The sequence below is a fragment of the Oncorhynchus masou genome, unplaced genomic scaffold (assembly GCF_036934945.1).
Source record: "Oncorhynchus masou masou isolate Uvic2021 unplaced genomic scaffold, UVic_Omas_1.1 unplaced_scaffold_1052, whole genome shotgun sequence".
Lineage (NCBI taxonomy): Eukaryota > Metazoa > Chordata > Actinopteri > Salmoniformes > Salmonidae > Oncorhynchus > Oncorhynchus masou.
This window is the reverse complement of record NW_027000226.1, coordinates 27,400-44,570: the sequence shown is the minus strand read 5'-3', so window position 1 is coordinate 44,570 and position 17,171 is coordinate 27,400. Positions and strand designations below refer to the sequence as shown.

The 17,171-nt window shown below is 47.9% G+C and overlaps 1 pseudogene; it reads left to right on the top strand.

Moving 5' to 3' along the window:
• The first annotated feature begins 1,651 nt into the window (after positions 1–1,651).
• LOC135528871 (E3 ubiquitin-protein ligase pellino homolog 1-like) overlaps positions 1,652–17,171 on the top strand; it is a 29,969-nt pseudogene continuing 14,449 nt past the window's right edge.

The window sequence follows — 17,171 nt, the reverse complement described above, 5'->3', positions numbered from 1 at the left end:
GGCCTAACAAAATACCTCCTGTGGGGACGGGATTGGTGTTAAAAATAAAATACAAATAGAGGACAAAATACACATCACAACAAGAGAGACAACACTGCATAAAGAGAGACCTTAGACAACAACATAGCATGTCAACAACACATGACAACACAGCATGGTAGCAACACAACAAGAGAGACAACACAGCATGGTAGCAACACAACATGACAACACAGCATGGTAACAACACAACAACACAGCATGGTAGCAACACAACACGACAACAACATGGTAGCAACACAACATGACAACAACATGGTAGCAACACAACATGACAACAACATGGTAGCAACACAACATGACAACAACATGGTAGCAACACAACATGACAACACAGCATGGTAGCAACACAGCATGGTAGCAACGCAACATGACAACACAGCATGGTAGCAACGCAACATGACAACACAGCATGGTAGCAACGCAACATGACAACATAGCATGGTAGCAACACAACATGACAACACAGCATGGTAGCAACACAACATGACAACACAGCATGGTAGCAACACAACATGACAACACAGCATGGTAGCAACACAACATGACAACACAGCATAGTAGCAACACATGACAACACAGCATGGTAGCAACACAACATGACAACACAGCATGGTAGCAACACAACATGACAACACAGCATGGTAGCAACACAACATGACAACACAGCATGGTAGCAACACAACATGACAACACAGCATGGTAGCAACACATGACAACACAGCATGGTAGCAACACAACATGACAACACAGCATGGTAGCAACACAACATGACAACACAGCATGGTAGCAACACAACATGACAACAACATGGCAGTGGGACAAAACATGGTACAAACATGATTGGGCATAGACAACAGCACAAAGGGCAAGAAGGTAGAGACAACAGCACAAAGGGCAAGAGGGTAGAGACAACAGCACAAATGGCAAAAAGGTAGAGACAACAATGCATCATGTGGAGCAGTCCAACTGTCACTAAGAGTGTCCATGATTGCCCTACTGTATCTTGCCTATGCTGCTCTGTACCATCACTCATTCATATATACTTATGTACATATTCTTTATCCCCTTACACTGTGTATAAGACAGTAGTTTAGGAATTGTTAGTTAGATTACTTGTTGGTTATTACTGCATTGTCGGAACTAGAAGCACAAGCATTTCACTACACTCGCATTAACATCTGCTAACCATGTGTATGTGACAAATAAAATTTGATTTGATTTGATTAAGTCTTTGAATGAAGAGATACAACTGTCCAGTGTTTATGGCAGCTCGTTCCAGTCGCTAGCTGCAGAGAGCTGAAAAGAGGAGCAACGCAGGGATGTGTGTGCTTTGGGGACCAGAGAGAGGGCTGCAGTAGGTATCTCAGATAGGTGGGAGTTAGGCCTAAGAGGGTACATGCTTTTTCGTCTTCTTTGACGGACTGCGTGGCTTTACTCAGTTTCATTACATTCGCTGTAGGCTACCACACGAATGCATAATATATAAACAACTTGCACGCCACATTTCAAAACAAGTACTTGCATGGTGGCTTCAATGACAGGTTTAGATACTCTGCGGTGCCTTGTTAGGTCGAGAGCTCAACTACGATATCCACAATCCCTTTCGCATCATACGCGGCAGGATTTTCTCGGATCGGAGTACGCTACAATTCAAAACGAGACGTTTCTGTTTATGTTCAACACACCTCCAACATATTATTCTGCTGTCTGCACGGAGAGCGAAGCATTAAAAAAAACATTTGGGGGAATGTAACTTTGTACAGGAAGAAAGCTAACACGAATGATTGGCCATTCTGACTGTTTTTTTTGTATCAAACATTGAGATTTGTTGACAAATTGCCTTTGTTAGCTGGTAAACAAGCGAACTCAACGAACTTGGTCGGAAGCGGCGGGTGGTAGATGGTTGTCACCCGCTCACTGAGCGGTGTGTCTCGGCAGGAGGAGCGCATCGACTCCGCTGTAAGTAAAACTACCTAACAATAACCTCCCTCTCGTTTACACAAGATAACTAACCATATTAGCTTGCCAATCAGTTGACAATCTCCTGTTTCCCTTTGTGAACCCGCTGGCTAGCTAACATAAGGGACAGTAGGCTAGCTAGCTAATATGATTGCTTGCTGGTGGAGAGATGTGCCAGGTAACGTTAACGTTAGAGTAGCTAGTTATTCCTCTCAACCTAGCTAGCTAACTAATAATGGTCATAATTTAGGCTATAACCAAATCTTCTCTTAACGTTAATCATAACTATTTATTTTTGGGTCATTGTAATGTATCCAAAGCTATTTAGTCATAAATCCTTACGTTTTTACGCATGGTGGTCCCGGGAATCGAACGCACTATTCCGGCTTTGTCTATCAACTGAGCTAACTAACAAACTAGGTTTTGCATGTCAAGTTGGAATGGGATATCATTCCCTCATCTGATCTGTTGGCTATTCCTGCTTCTGCCTTTGTTGGTCCGGTCTGTCGATGACTTGGATCCGCCTTTTTGACATCCATGTCCCGTTGTCGTATCAATCATTCGGTTCACCCTTTCCAATTATCTTATCTCTTGTTTCATTGCGGATCAATAGGTCGAATGGTGATTTGACTTGCCACTCAGCTATTGTTTAGCTACAAACGTTGTCGTCATTGCATTGTCACGGGTAAACATGTTGTTTACAAACTGATTTTTGGTCAGAATATGTTTTGTTTTTAAACTTGTGGATGTACACACACAAACACCACCACCACCATATGTTCTACTATCCTTGTGGGTACCTAGCCTTAACCTGACTCCTGAACTTAGCCCTAATTGTAACCAAAACACAAAACCTAACCCCTGAATTTAAAATAGCGTTTGTCCTTCTGGGGATGTGGGAAATGTCCCCACTAGGGATAATGTGCCTTGTTTTACAGCGGGGACTTGTTTTACTGTCCTAGCGGGGACTTGTTTTATTGTCCTAGCGGGGACTTGTTTTACTATCCTAGCGGGGACTTGTTTTACTATCCTAGCGGGGACTTGTTTTACTGTCCTAGCGGGGACTTGTTTTACTGTCCTAGTGGGGACTTGTTTTACTATCCTAGCGGGGACTTGTTTTACTATCCTAGCGGGGCCTTTTTTACTATCCTAGCGGGGAGTTGTTTTACTGTCCTAGCGGGGAGTTGTTTTACTGTCCTAGCGGGGACTTGTTTTACTGTCCTAGCGGGGACTTGTTTTACTATCCTAGCGGGGACTTGTTTTACTATCCTAGCGGGGACTTGTTTTACTATCCTAGTGGAGACTATCCTAGCGGGGACTTGTTTTACTATCCTAGCGGGGACTTGTTTTACTATCCTAGCGGGGACTTGTTTTACTATCCTAGCGGGGACTTGTTTTACTATCCTAGCGGGGACTTGTTTTACTATCCTAGCGGGGACTTGTTTTACTATCCTAGCGGGGACTTGTTTTACTATCCTAGCGGGGACTTGTTTTACTATCCTAGCGGGGACTTGTTTTACTATCCTAGCGGGGACTTGTTTCACTGTACTAGCGGGGACTATCCTAGCGGGGACTTGTTTTACTATCCTAGCGGGGACTTGTTTTACTATCCTAGCGGGGACTATCCTAGTGGGGACTTGTTTTACTATCCTAGTGGGGACTTGTTTTACTATCCTAGCGGAGACTATCCTAGTGGAGACTTGTTTTACTATCCTAGCGGGGACTTGTTTTACTATCCTAGCGGGGACTTGTTTTACTATCCTAGCGGGGACTTGTTTTACTATCCTAGCGGGGACTTGTTTTACTATCCTAGCGGGGACTTGTTTTTACTATCCTAGCGGGGACTTGTTTTACTATCCTAGCGGGGACTTGTTTTACTATCCTAGCGGGGACTTGTTTTACTATCCTAGCGGGGACTATCCTAGCGGGGACTTGTTTTACTATCCTAGCGGGGACTATCCTAGCGGGGACTTGTTTTACTATCCTAGTGGGGACTTGTTTTACTGTCCTAGCGGGGACTTGTTTTACTATCCTAGCGGGGACTTGTTTTACTATCCTAGCGGGGACTTGTTTTACTATCCTAGCGGGGACTTGTTTTACTATCCTAGCGGGGACTTGTTTTTACTATCCTAGCGGGGACTTGTTTTACTATCCTAGCGGGGACTTGTTTTACTATCCTAGCGGGGACTATCCTAGCGGGGACTTGTTTTACTATCCTAGCGGGGACTATCCTAGCGGGGACTTGTTTTACTATCCTAGTGGGGACTTGTTTTACTGTCCTAGCGGGGACTTTGGGCATTTTCAATACCCTCAAGGATAGTAATACACACACCCCTTCCCACCCCAGAGGATCTGAGGGGGGGTCTGTCCCACTCCAGAGGGTCTGAGGGAGGGGGGGGGGTCTGTCCCACTCTAGAGGGTCTAAGGGGGGTCTGTCCCACTCCAGAGGGTCTGAGGGGGGTCTGTCCCACTCCAGAGGGTCTGAGGGGGGGGGGATCTGTCCGTCCTCTATTGAATCTGTGGGTCTGTAGGAACCCCCACCTATCCAGAGTGTCTGTAGGAACCCCCACCTATCCAGCATGTCTGTAGGAACCCCCACCTATCCAGAGTGTCTGTAGGAACCCCCACCTATCCAGTGTGTCTGTAGGAACCCCCACCTATCCAGCGTGTCTGTAGGAACCCCCACCTATCCAGAGTGTCTGTAGGAACCCCCACCTATCCAGTGTGTCTGTAGGAACCCCCACCTATCCAGCATGTCTGTAGGAACCCCCACCTATCCAGAGTGTCTGTAGGAACCCCCACCTATCCAGAGTGTCTGTAGGAACCCCCACCTATCCAGAGTGTCTGTAGGAACCCCCACCTATCCAGAGTGTCTGTAGGAACCCCCACCTATCCAGAGTGTCTGTAGGAACCCCCACCTATCCAGAGTGTCTGTAGGAACCCCCACCTATCCAGAGTGTCTGTAGGAACCCCCACCTATCCAGAGTGTCTGTAGGAACCCCCACCTATCCAGAGTGTCTGTAGGAACCCCCACCTATCCAGAGTGTCTGTAGGAACCCCCACCTATCCAGAGTGTCTGTAGGAACCCCCACCTATCCAGAGTGTCTGTAGGAACCCCCACCTATCCAGAGTGTCTGTAGGAACCCCCACCTATCCAGAGTGTCTGTAGGAACCCCCACCTATCCAGAGTGTCTGTAGGAACCCCCACCTATCCAGAGTGTCTGTAGGAACCCCCACCTATCCAGAGTGTCTGTAGGAACCCCCACCTATCCAGAGTGTCTGTAGGAACCCCCACCTATCCAGAGTGTCTGTAGGAACCCCCACCTATCCAGAGTGTCTGTAGGAACCCCCACCTATCCAGAGTGTCTGTAGGAACCCCCACCTATCCAGAGTGTCTGTAGGAACCCCCACCTATCCAGAGTGTCTGTAGGAACCCCCACCTATCCAGAGTGTCTGTAGGAACCCCCACCTATCCAGAGTGTCTGTAGGAACCCCCACCTATCCAGAGTGTCTGTAGGAACCCCCACCTATCCAGAGTGTCTGTAGGAACCCCACCTATCCAGAGTGTCTGTAGGAACCCCCACCTATCCAGAGTGTCTGTAGGAACCCCCACCTATCCAGAGTGTCTGTAGGAACCCCCACCTATCCAGAGTGTCTGTAGGAACCCCCACCTATCCAGAGTGTCTGTAGGAACCCCCACCTATCCAGAGTGTCTGTAGGAACCCCCACCTATCCAGAGTGTCTGTAGGAACCCCCACCTATCCAGAGTGTCTGTAGGAACCCCCACCTATCCAGAGTGTCTGTAGGAACCCCCACCTATCCAGAGTGTCTGTAGGAACCCCCACCTATCCAGAGTGTCTGTAGGAACCCCCACCTATCCAGAGTGTCTGTAGGAACCCCCACCTATCCAGAGTGTCTGTAGGAACCCCCACCTATCCAGAGTGTCTGTAGGAACCCCCACCTATCCAGAGTGTCTGTAGGAACCCCCACCTATCCAGCGTGTCTGTAGGAACCCCCACCTATCCAGCGTGTCTGTAGGAACCCCCACCTATCCAGCGTGTCTGTAGGAACCCCCACCTATCCAGCGTGTCTGTAGGAACCCCCACCTATCCAGCGTGTCTGTAGGAACCCCCACCTATCCAGCGTGTCTGTAGGAACCCCCACCTATCCAGCGTGTCTGTAGGAACCCCCACCTATCCAGAGTGTCTGTAGGAACCCCCACCTATCCAGCGTGTCTGTAGGAACCCCCACCTATCCAGCGTGTCTGTAGGAACCCCCACCTATCCAGCGTGTCTGTAGGAACCCCCACCTATCCAGCGTGTCTGTAGGAACCCCCACCTATCCAGAGTGTCTGTAGGAACCCCCACCTATCCAGAGTGTCTGTAGGAACCCCCACCTATCCAGAGTGTCTGTAGGAACCCCCACCTATCCAGTCTGTCTGTAGGAACCCCCACCTATCCAGAGTGTCTGTAGGAACCCCCACCTATCCAGCGTGTCTGTAGGAACCCCCACCTATCCAGCGTGTCTGTAGGAACCCCCACCTATCCAGCGTGTCTGTAGGAACCCCCACCTATCCAGAGTGTCTGTAGGAACCCCCACCTATCCAGCGTGTCTGTAGGAACCCCCACCTATCCAGCGTGTCTGTAGGAACCCCCACCTAGCCAGCGTGTCTGTAGGAACCCCCACCTATCCAGCGTGTCTGTAGGAACCCCCACCTATCCAGAGTGTCTGTAGGAACCCCCACCTATCCAGAGTGTCTGTAGGAACCCCCACCTATCCAGTCTGTCTGTAGGAACCCCCACCTATCCAGAGTGTCTGTAGGAACCCCCACCTATCCAGCGTGTCTGTAGGAACCCCCACCTATCCAGAGTGTCTGTAGGAACCCCCACCTATCCAGAGTGTCTGTAGGAACCCCCACCTATCCAGAGTGTCTGTAGGAACCCCCACCTATCCAGCGTGTCTGTAGGAACCCCCACCTATCCAGCGTGTCTGTAGGAACCCCCACCTATCCAGAGTGTCTGTAGGAACCCCCACCTATCCAGTGTGTCTGTAGGAACCCCCACCTATCCAGAGTGTCTGTAGGAACCCCCACCTATCCAGTGTGTCTGTAGGAACCCCCACCTATCCAGAGTGTCTGTAGGAACCCCCACCTATCCAGAGTGTAAGATATCCATCAATCCGGTTTTCAATTTGGGTATTCTGTGTGTGTATGTGATGTGTGCTGTTCTCTGGATCTGTTGCGTCATGAGGCTTGGTACTGTGTGTTTGTGTTAACACACTGTAGGCCTGTGTGTTTTGGCCTGTGTGTGTGCCCTCTGTATGTGCCTGTACTCTGAATGGAATGCCTGGGTAGTTCCCCAGGTCATAACTGTGGGTGTGTACGTGTGTGTTTTTTGCTTACGTTCGTGCATACTGTAAGCTTATGAGTCTGTACTCTGAATGACATGCCTGGGTGAGTTCCCCAGGTCGTAACTGTGCGTGTATGAGGCTAGGGACATCTGAGCAGCTTAGGCTAGGCTGTAGGCTACACTCTGCAGTGTATGTGAAGCTTGGCACACTACTCTTCAGTTCAGCTTATTCGCTCCATTCAGTGTGCTGGGTTTGTGCATGTGAGATGGAGGATTACCAGGGTTTGTCATGGAAAGTGGGTCAGACAGTGGGTATGTTTTTACTGTCGTTTCTGTTAGTGGGGAAAGAAAGACAAAGGCCTGGTAAAACATCATCAAACGTTTTTCCACATTGCTGGGAGCAGATTAGACTGTTGGTCTCTCTTTCTTAGTCTCTACACCTTGAGTCTATCCCAGTCTCTCTCTCGCTCTCTGTCTCTCTACTTCTTCCCTTCTAATTCTTTAGGTATATTCCAAACAGTCCATCACCCTCTCTGCTTCCCTCTTTCCCTACTTTTCCATCCTCTCTGCTTCCCTCTTTCCCTACTTCTCCATCCCTCTCTGCTTCCCTCTTTCTCTACATCTCCATCCCTCTCTGCTTCCCTCTTTCTCTACATCTCCACCCCTCTCTGCTTCCCTCTTTCCCTACTTCTCCATCCCTCTCTGTCTTAATTACGCACATGAGGTCATTCATACATGGAAGGACATACCTGCCAACACCTGAGCTGAAAGAAAATGTCAAATCTGGACACGGGGCAGTTTGCTTCTGGAGAAACATTTAACGACTAATTCTGTTTGTGGTTTGTGTTCTGAAGCTCTACCTTTTAGTCTAGCAGTTCACAACATTACAAATGCTGCTCCTGTGAAGTTTCCCTGGGTTTTATATATATTATTTAACCTTTATTTAACTAGGCAAGTCAGTTAAGAACATATTCTTATTTACAGTGACGGCCTTCACCGACCAAATCAAACGACACTGGGCAAGTTGTGCGCTGGCCTATGTGACTCCCAATCAAGGCCGGTTTTGATATAGCCTGGATTCGAACCAGGGTGTCTCTAGTGATGCCTCTAACACTGAGATGCAGTGTCTTAGACCGCTGCGCCACTCGGGTGCCCAAGGTACAGATCTAGGATCAGCTTTCCCCCCCCCCAATGCTAACTAAAACCATTAGGGGGGGATGCTAAAACTGTCCCAAAATCAGCATTTTGGAACTTCACTAACTCCAATAAAGTTAGCCTTACTGAAATGAAGTAGTTTGTATTGTGAACACAACATTTATGATGTTGTCTTTCACCCCTCAGATTTGGTAAGTGAAAAAGTAGTAGTTGGGGTTAGAGAGGAGGGCTGGGAGTAGTAGTTGGGGTTAGAGAGGAGGGCTGGGAGTAGTAGTTGGGGTTAGAGAGGAGGGCTGGGAGTAGTAGTTGGGGTTAGAGTGGAGGGCTGGGAGTAGTAGTTGGGGTTAGAGAGGAGGGCTGGGAGTAGTAGTTGGGGTTAGAGAGGAGGGCTGGGAGTAGTAGTTGGGGTTAGAGAGGAGGGCTGGGAGTAGTAGTTGGGGTTAGAGAGGAGGGCTGGGAGTAGTAGTTGGGGTTAGAGAGGAGGGCTGGGAGTAGTAGTTGGGGTAAGAGTGGAGGGCTGGGAGTAGTAGTTGGGGTTAGAGTGGAGGGCTGGGAGTAGTAGTTGGGGTTAGAGTGGAGGGCTGGGAGTAGTTGGGGTTAGAGAGGAGGGCTGGTAGTTAGGGTTAGAGAGGAGGGCTGGGAGTAGTAGTAGTTGGGGTTAGAGAGGAGGGCTGGGAGTAGTAGTAGTTGGGGTTAGAGAGGAGGGCTGGGAGTAGTAGTAGTTGGGGTTAGAGAGGAGGGCTGGGAGTAGTAGTAGTTGGGGTTAGAGAGGAGGGCTGGTAGTTAGGGTTAGAGAGCAGGGCTGGGAGTAGTTCTCTCCTCCCCATATCCCCCAGTCTCTCCTCAATCTCTCTCAGGGGCTGCTGCTGCCAGTACAGGCTGTGCTTTAGGCACAGATTTATGATCAGTCTGCCCCCATCAGGTCAGCCCCCCTCCCTGCTGTTTTCCTGTGCAGAGTGAGTCAAGTGAGCCACACTTTCCTCAAGCTGCTGGTCACTGGAACGGTTGGTTGGTTTCTGGGAAGGTCACACAGTGTGTTTTCTACTGGCAGGAAGTAGTACCTAGGCAGGGTGTGAGTGTGTCCGTGTGGTTTTGAGTGCATGCGATGTGTGTGTGTGTGTGTGCCGTTTGTTGTCTGTCCGCTGTCGGACTGTGTTCACCTCAGTGAATTATTGATGAGCCTGTAACTTGAACGCCTCCCCTCCTCTCCATCTCCCAGTCTCTCCATCTGTCACCAGTAGCCTACATCCCAGTACTGCCTACTGGAGTCAGTACAACTCTCTCTCTGTCTCTCTCTCTCTCTCTAGGCCCCTCTCTCCCCTCCCCTGGGTGTGTTTGATGGGGATTACCTACCTACTGACAATAATTTACTGTTAATGCAGCCACACACACACACACACACAGGGTGGTGGTAGGGTGGGGCTGTATAATCGGTGCCAGATGGCCTTTGAAGATGGAAGGTGGGGGTCTCTGTACCTAATTACATTGACCCACACTGCGTTGTGTAGTTTTCATGCGTTTCAGGTCCATTACAGCATGTGACTGGGCTGAGTGGATAGAAACATTGCTTTGAATACGAGTTCATGTAGGCTACAGCCCACGTTTCCATTCTATGGAATACAGTGTCTAAGATTTAAGTCAACCTCTGCCTTTGAGTAGTCCAAAGAAACATGTCTGCTATTGGAAGGCTTTCTCCTGTTTGTCTGATAGGCTATTAAATAGGATTCTGGGAACTTTCAATAAATTCCCTGGTTTTCCAGAAATCCCGTTTCCGGATTTCCTTCTTATTCCCTTCCGATTCCGTGAATCTTCAACCAGGATTTCTGGAAAACCAGGGAATTTATTGAAAGTACCATGAATTTTGCAACCCTAGTTTTAGATATCTGGAGTGTGTTTTATAAATGTCTGAAAGACATTTGGGAACCAACCACTAGTGAAATTCAACCTCTGTTCAGTGTATTAGACCTTGTGATAATGTCTAGGTCATTTGACTCCCTCTGTGGTCAATCTGTTACTGCTTGGCACTCAGCATTAAGGGGTGAAGGCCCTGTGATAGACTAGTGTCCTGTCCAGGGGGTGTACTGAGGGGATAGACTAGTGTCCTGTCCAGGGGGTAAGGCCCTGTGATAGACTAGTGTCCTGTCCAGGGGGTGTACTGAGGGGATAGACTAGTGTCCTGTCCAGGGGGTGTACTGAGGGGATAGACTAGTGTCCTGTCCAGGGGGTGTACTGAGGTGATAGACTAGTGTCCTGTCCAGGGGGTGTACTGAGGGGATAGACTAGTGTCCTGTCCAGGGGGTGTACTGAGGTGATAGACTAGTGTCCTGTCCAGGGGGTGGACTGAGGTGATAGACTAGTGTCCTGTCAAGGGGGTAAGGCTCTGTGATAGACTAGTGTCCTGTCCAGGGGGTGTACTGAGGGGATAGACTAGTGTCCTGTCCAGGGGGTGTACTTGAACATCAAGCTGCCTCACTACAGGAACAGGAAATGGGCTCCGGCTCGTACAAGCCAAGGCTCGTACAAGGCTACCTACTTACTGTGGTCAGTCAGTCCATTTCCCCCAATGGGCAAACGTCCAGTCATCCAGGACATCAGCTGCCACGGATGACCCAGTTGTCGTGGGAATGGCACCGATTGGTCCCAGATTCTCTTGGCAAGCGGGTCCAGCTGGAACATGGTTTATTTAACCAAGCTAATTTAATACTGAGAAGTATTTCAACCTGCTCAGAAAGATGACAGATAGATGGGGGTTATCTCAAACACAACAACAACCAGCTCTACATTGGTACATCATAGATCCGAGGATGAGGAAGATTCTGGCAATCACACAGACAGACACAGAGATTGATTGAAAAGCCTGAGAAATGTTTGAAATTGTGAAAAGCATCATTCATTTTTCATACATTCACCTACATTCAGGAAACCATTATTTTAGGTCAGATGTTTGGCAACGGTTACAATGGACCTGTTCTGATACATTTCCCTTAGACAAGTTGGTGGCTGTGTGGGAGAATGTTCTGACTTGAGTTGGCCACGTCTACGGATGTTTAACCTTTTTCATTCGGTTAGTTTTGTTGAGATTAACATCTCTGTTTCCAGAGAGACCAGCACAGCAGCATCAGACAAACCACCACCTGACATCAGCCAGAGGAAAATGACATTAAATACAATAAACTGCATGTTCCCATGTCTGGAGGCGAACTACGCCATCTAGACTCGCCCACAACAATGCATCTCATCCTTTGTAGTCACTGGGTGCCCACTGGTAGATTCCACTGTCTGTGTTGGTTAGAAGGGACACTTCACCACCTTTTCACCTAATCTTGACTATGCTGTCTTCAGCACCATACCAGTGTCTGTCTGTTACGCAGGGCTACACGTAGGCTAGGCTATGTAACAAGAAGATTAGAACATAACATGTGTTGTTTTTGTGAGGTTTGTATTCCAGTCTTCTGACAGTTAGGCTGGTTTGTGCTCCAGTCTTCTGACAGTTAGGCTGGTTTGTGCTCCAGTCTTCTGACAGTTAGGCTGGTTTGTGCTCCAGTCTTCTGACAGTTAGGCTGGTTTGTGCTCCAGTCTTCTGACAGTTAGGCTGGTTTGTGCTCCAGTCTTCTGACAGTTAGGCTGGTTTGTGCTCCAGTCTTCTGACAGTTTGGCTGGTTTGTGCTCCAGTCTTCTGACAGTTTGGCTGGTTTGTGCTCCAGTCTTCTGACAGTTTGGCTGGTTTGTGCTCCAGTCTTCTGACAGTTAGGCTGGTTTGTGCTCCAGTCTTCTGACAGTTAGGCTGGTTTGTGCTCCAGTCTTCTGACAGTTAGGCTGGTTTGTGCTCCAGTCTTCTGACAGTTAGGCTGGTTTGTGCTCCAGTCTTCTGACAGTTAGGCTGGTTTGTGCTCCAGTCTTCTGACAGTTAGGCTGGTTTGTGCTCCAGTCTTCTGACAGTTAGGCTGGTTTGTGCTCCAGTCTTCTGACAGTTAGGCTGGTTTGTGCTCCAGTCTTCTGACAGTTAGGCTGGTTTGTGCTCCAGTCTTCTGACAGTTAGGCTGGTTTGTGCTCCAGTCTTCTGACAGTTAGGCTGGTTTGTGCTCCAGTCTTCTGACAGTTAGGCTGGTTTGTGCTCCAGTCTTCTGACAGTTAGGCTGGTTTGTGCTCCAGTCCTCTGACAGTTAGGCTGGTTTGTGCTCCAGTCCTCTGACAGTTAGGCTGGTTTGTGCTCCAGTCCTCTGACAGTTAGGCTGGTTTGTGCTCCAGTCTTCTGACAGTTAGGCTGGTTTGTGCTCCAGTCTTCTGACAGTTAGGCTGGTTTGTGCTCCAGTCTTCTGACAGTTAGGCTGGTTTGTGTGCGCAAGTGTTTGAGGCTAACTAACTTCCTGTCTCATTAAATGGCGCCTGGATTCACTTTCTTCTTGTTTCGGATACTAAGGGGGACATCACACAGACAGACACACACATCCTCATCAAACAAACAAAAAATCACTTCAACCAGTAAAATGGCTCTTTGGCTAGCTTTTGCTACAGCCTATATCAATGAGCGTTAGCATTCTAGCTAACAACTGCTGCATCCAAAACAGTTATTTTGCAAAGATCACAACCGAATATAATCTTAGCGACGTTTCAAGCAAGAATCAAAACCTCATTGTAAGCGTAAGTTATTTTGTTTAGCCTAAGATTGATGTTTTTATTTTTTCTCTGTTGAATGGGTGCAGAGCGCGATGGCTTCCTTACAGCCGCGTGCTTAGGAGGATGACTGCATTCTATGAGGAAGTAGCAAACATTTTTTTAACGGTCTGTTTGAGATACAATTTGTGAGGTGGGTTTTTTTTATGTGTTTGTTTGTTTTCTCCAATTTATGCTTTGGCCACCTGAGTTTAGAATGAGTCAACAACATTATTTGGGTATGAGTTAACAGAATATTAACTTTTAAAAGTGAGATTGCCCAGACAGTTACTTGTTTTGTCAACAGATATCTAATCACCTGACCCTGATGGCATCCTGACTAGAGGTCGACTGATTAATCGGAATGGCCGATTTAATTAGAACCGATTTTAAAGTTTTCATAACAATCGGAAATTGGTAATTTTGGGCGCCTATTTTTTTTTATATATATATATATTATTTTTTATTTTTTTTAACCTTTATTTAACTAGGCAAGTCAGTTAAGAACACATTCTTACTTTTAATGACTGCCTAGAAACGGTGGGTTAACTGCCATGTTCAGGGGCAGAACGACAGATTTTCACATTGTCAGCTTGGGGGATCTAATCTTGCAACCTTACAGTTAACTAGTCCAACGCAATAACGACCTGCCTTTCTCTCGTTGCACTCCACAAGGAGCCTGCCTATTACGCGAATGCAGTAAGCCAAGGTAAGTTGCTAGCTAGCATTAAACTTATCTTATAAAAAACAATCAATCATAATCACTAGTTAACTACACATGGTTGATGATATTACTAGATATTATCTAGCAGCTCTTCGTTGTGCGTCAAGCATTGCGCTGTTTATGACTTCAAGCCTATCAACTCCTGAGATGAGGCTGGTGTAACCGAAGGGAAATGGCTAGCTAGTTGGCGCGCGCTAATAGCATTTCAAACGTCACTCGCTCTGAGCCTTGGGGTGGTTGTTTCCCTTGCTCTGCATGGGTAACGCTGCTTCGATGGTGGCTGTTATCGTTGTGTTGCTGGTTCAAGCCCAGGGAGGAGCGAGGAGAGGGACGGAAGCTATACTGTTACACTGGCAATACTAAAGTGCCTATAAGAACATTCAATAGTCAAAGGTTAATGAAATAGAAATGGTATACAGGGAAATAGTCCTATAATAACTACAACCTAAAACTTCTTACCTGGGAATATTGAAGACTCATGTTAAAAGGAACCACCAGTTTTCATATGTTCTCATGTTCTGAGCAAGGAACTGAAACGTTATCTTTCTTACTTAGCACATATTGCACTTTTACATTCTCCAATACTTTGTTTTTGCATTATTTAAACCAAATTAAACATGTTTCATTATTTACTTGAGGCTAAATTTATTTTATTGATGTATTATATTAAGTTAAAATAAGTGTTCATTCAGTATTGTTGTAATTGTCATTATTACAAATACATTTTTTTTTAAATCAGCTGATTAATCGGTATCGGCTTTTTTGGTCCTCCAATAATCGGTATCGGCTTTGAAAAATAATAATCGGTCAACGTCTAATCCTGACATGCAGTACTTTCAGGTTTCTCCGTTTTTAAGAAGTTTGATTCACTCGCTCAGTTGGCTTCCCCTGGTTAGCTAACCTGCAGAAAGAAAAAGGCTTTGAGCTCCCTCCCTACGTTCCCCAGCAACACGCATACACATACGCACACAGAATACGCACGCTGAGGAAAACATCAAACGCTCACAGGCAGTCCCCCCTCCTCTCAACAGTTTTTTTTATCTTTTACATCCAGAACGTCGGCCCGTAGAGGAGGGTTTGACATCCCGAACGTCGGCCCGTAGAGGAGGGTTTGACATCCCGAACGTCGGCCCGTAGAGGAGGGTTTGACATCCCGAACGTCGGCCCGTAGAGGAGGGTTTGACATCCCAAACGTCGGCCCGTAGAGGAGGGTTTTAGAAAGACGGACAAACATCTAGACCTCAAATCAAATTGTATTTGTTACCCTCCGCATGCCCGGAATACAGCAGGAATACAGCAGGACTACAGCAGGAATACACCTAAACAACATGACACTTTTGGCAACAGACTTTTAGAAACACAGGACACACTCTTCATAGTGATGTTGATTACCTTGTTAATTACCTTGATGCGACCTCTGCTTCATGACCAATAACTGCACTGTATTAAAGTCCCAGCACTGGTAGGATCATTGCTAGTGAATTTCCCCATCGTAAAGTTATCAGTGGACTTATAATAGACGAGGCCAATCTGTGGATGGCGTATGTGTACAGTACAGTAAGAATGTTGTGTTGAAGTGTTCCACAAACAGTCAGCCAAATCCCAGACCACACACACACACAACTCTCCGCCTCAGCTCTCGACCATTATTTTATTTAACCTTTATTTAACTAGGCAAGAACAAATTTGCAATTCTTATTTACAATGATGGTCTTCTGGGGAACAGAAGACCAGAAGACCTTGTTCAGGGGCAGAACGACAGATTTTAACCTTGTCAGCTCGGGGATTCGATCTAGCAACCGTTCAGTTACTGGCCCAACACTCTAACCACTAGGCTACCTGCTGGTTACTGGCCCAACACTCTAACCACTAGGCTACCTGCTGGTTACTGGCCCAACACTCTAACCACTAGGCTACCTGCTGGTTACTGGCCCAACACTCTAACCACTAGGCTACCTGCTGGTTACTGGCCCAACACTCTAACCACTAGGCTACCTGCTGGTTACTGGCCCAACACTCTAACCACTAGGCTACCTGCTGGTTACTGGCCCAACACTCTAACCACTAGGCTACCTGCTGGTTACTGGCCCAACACTCTAACCACTAGGCTACCTGCTGGTTACTGGCCCAACACTCTAACCACTAGGCTACCTGCTGGTTACTGGCCCAACACTCTAACCACTAGGCTACCTGCTGGTTACTGGCCCAACACTCTAACCACTAGGCTACCTGCTGGTTACTGGCCCAACACTCTAACCACTAGGCTACCTGCTGGTTACTGGCCCAACGCTCTAACCACTAGGCTACCTGCTGGTTACTGGCCCAACACTTTAACCACTAGGCTACCTGCTGGTTACTGGCCCAACACTCTAACCACTAGGCTACCTGCTGGTTACTGGCCCAACACTCTAACCACTAGGCTACCTGCTGGTTACTGGCCCAACACTCTAACCACTAGGCTACCTGCTGGTTACTGGCCCAACACTCTAACCACTAGGCTACCTGCTGGTTACTGGCCCAACACTCTAACCACTAGGCTACCTGCCACCCCAATGCAGGGGGTCAGACGGCCTTCCTAACCCATAGGTTAGTTTCATAATACAGACGGCCTTCCTGCTCTCCCAGCTAGGCCCCAGACCAGTGCTCCAGAACCCCATCCCAGACCAGTGCTCCAGAACCCCATCCCAGACCAGTGCTCCAGAACCCCATCCCAGACCAGTGCTCCAGAACCCCATCCCAGACCAGTGCTCCAGAACCCCATCCCAGACCAGTGCTCCAGAACCCCATCCCAGACCAGTGCTCCAGAACCCCAGACCAGTGCTCCAGAACCCCATCCCAGACCAGTGCTCCAGAACCCCATCCCAGACCAGTGCTCCAGAACCAAATCCAAATCCCAGGTAGCCTACACACATCCCCTCTCCCTGACTGGAACACGATTTCCCTCCCAAATCCCAGGTAGCCTACACACATCCCCTCTCCCTGACTGCAACACGATTTCCCTCCCAAATCCCAGGTAGCCTACACACATCCCCTCTCCCTGACTGGAACACGATTTCCCTCCCAAATCCCAGGTAGCCTACACACATCCCTTCTCCCTGTCTGGAACCTCCCAAATTCCAGGTAGCCTACACACATCCCTTCTCCCTGTCTGGAACCTCGCAAATTCCAGGTAGCCTACACACATCCCCTCTCCCTGTCTGGAACACAATTTCCCTCCCAAATCCCAGGTAGCCTACACACATCCCTTCTCCCTGTCTGGAACCTCCCAAATTCCAGGTAGCCTACACACA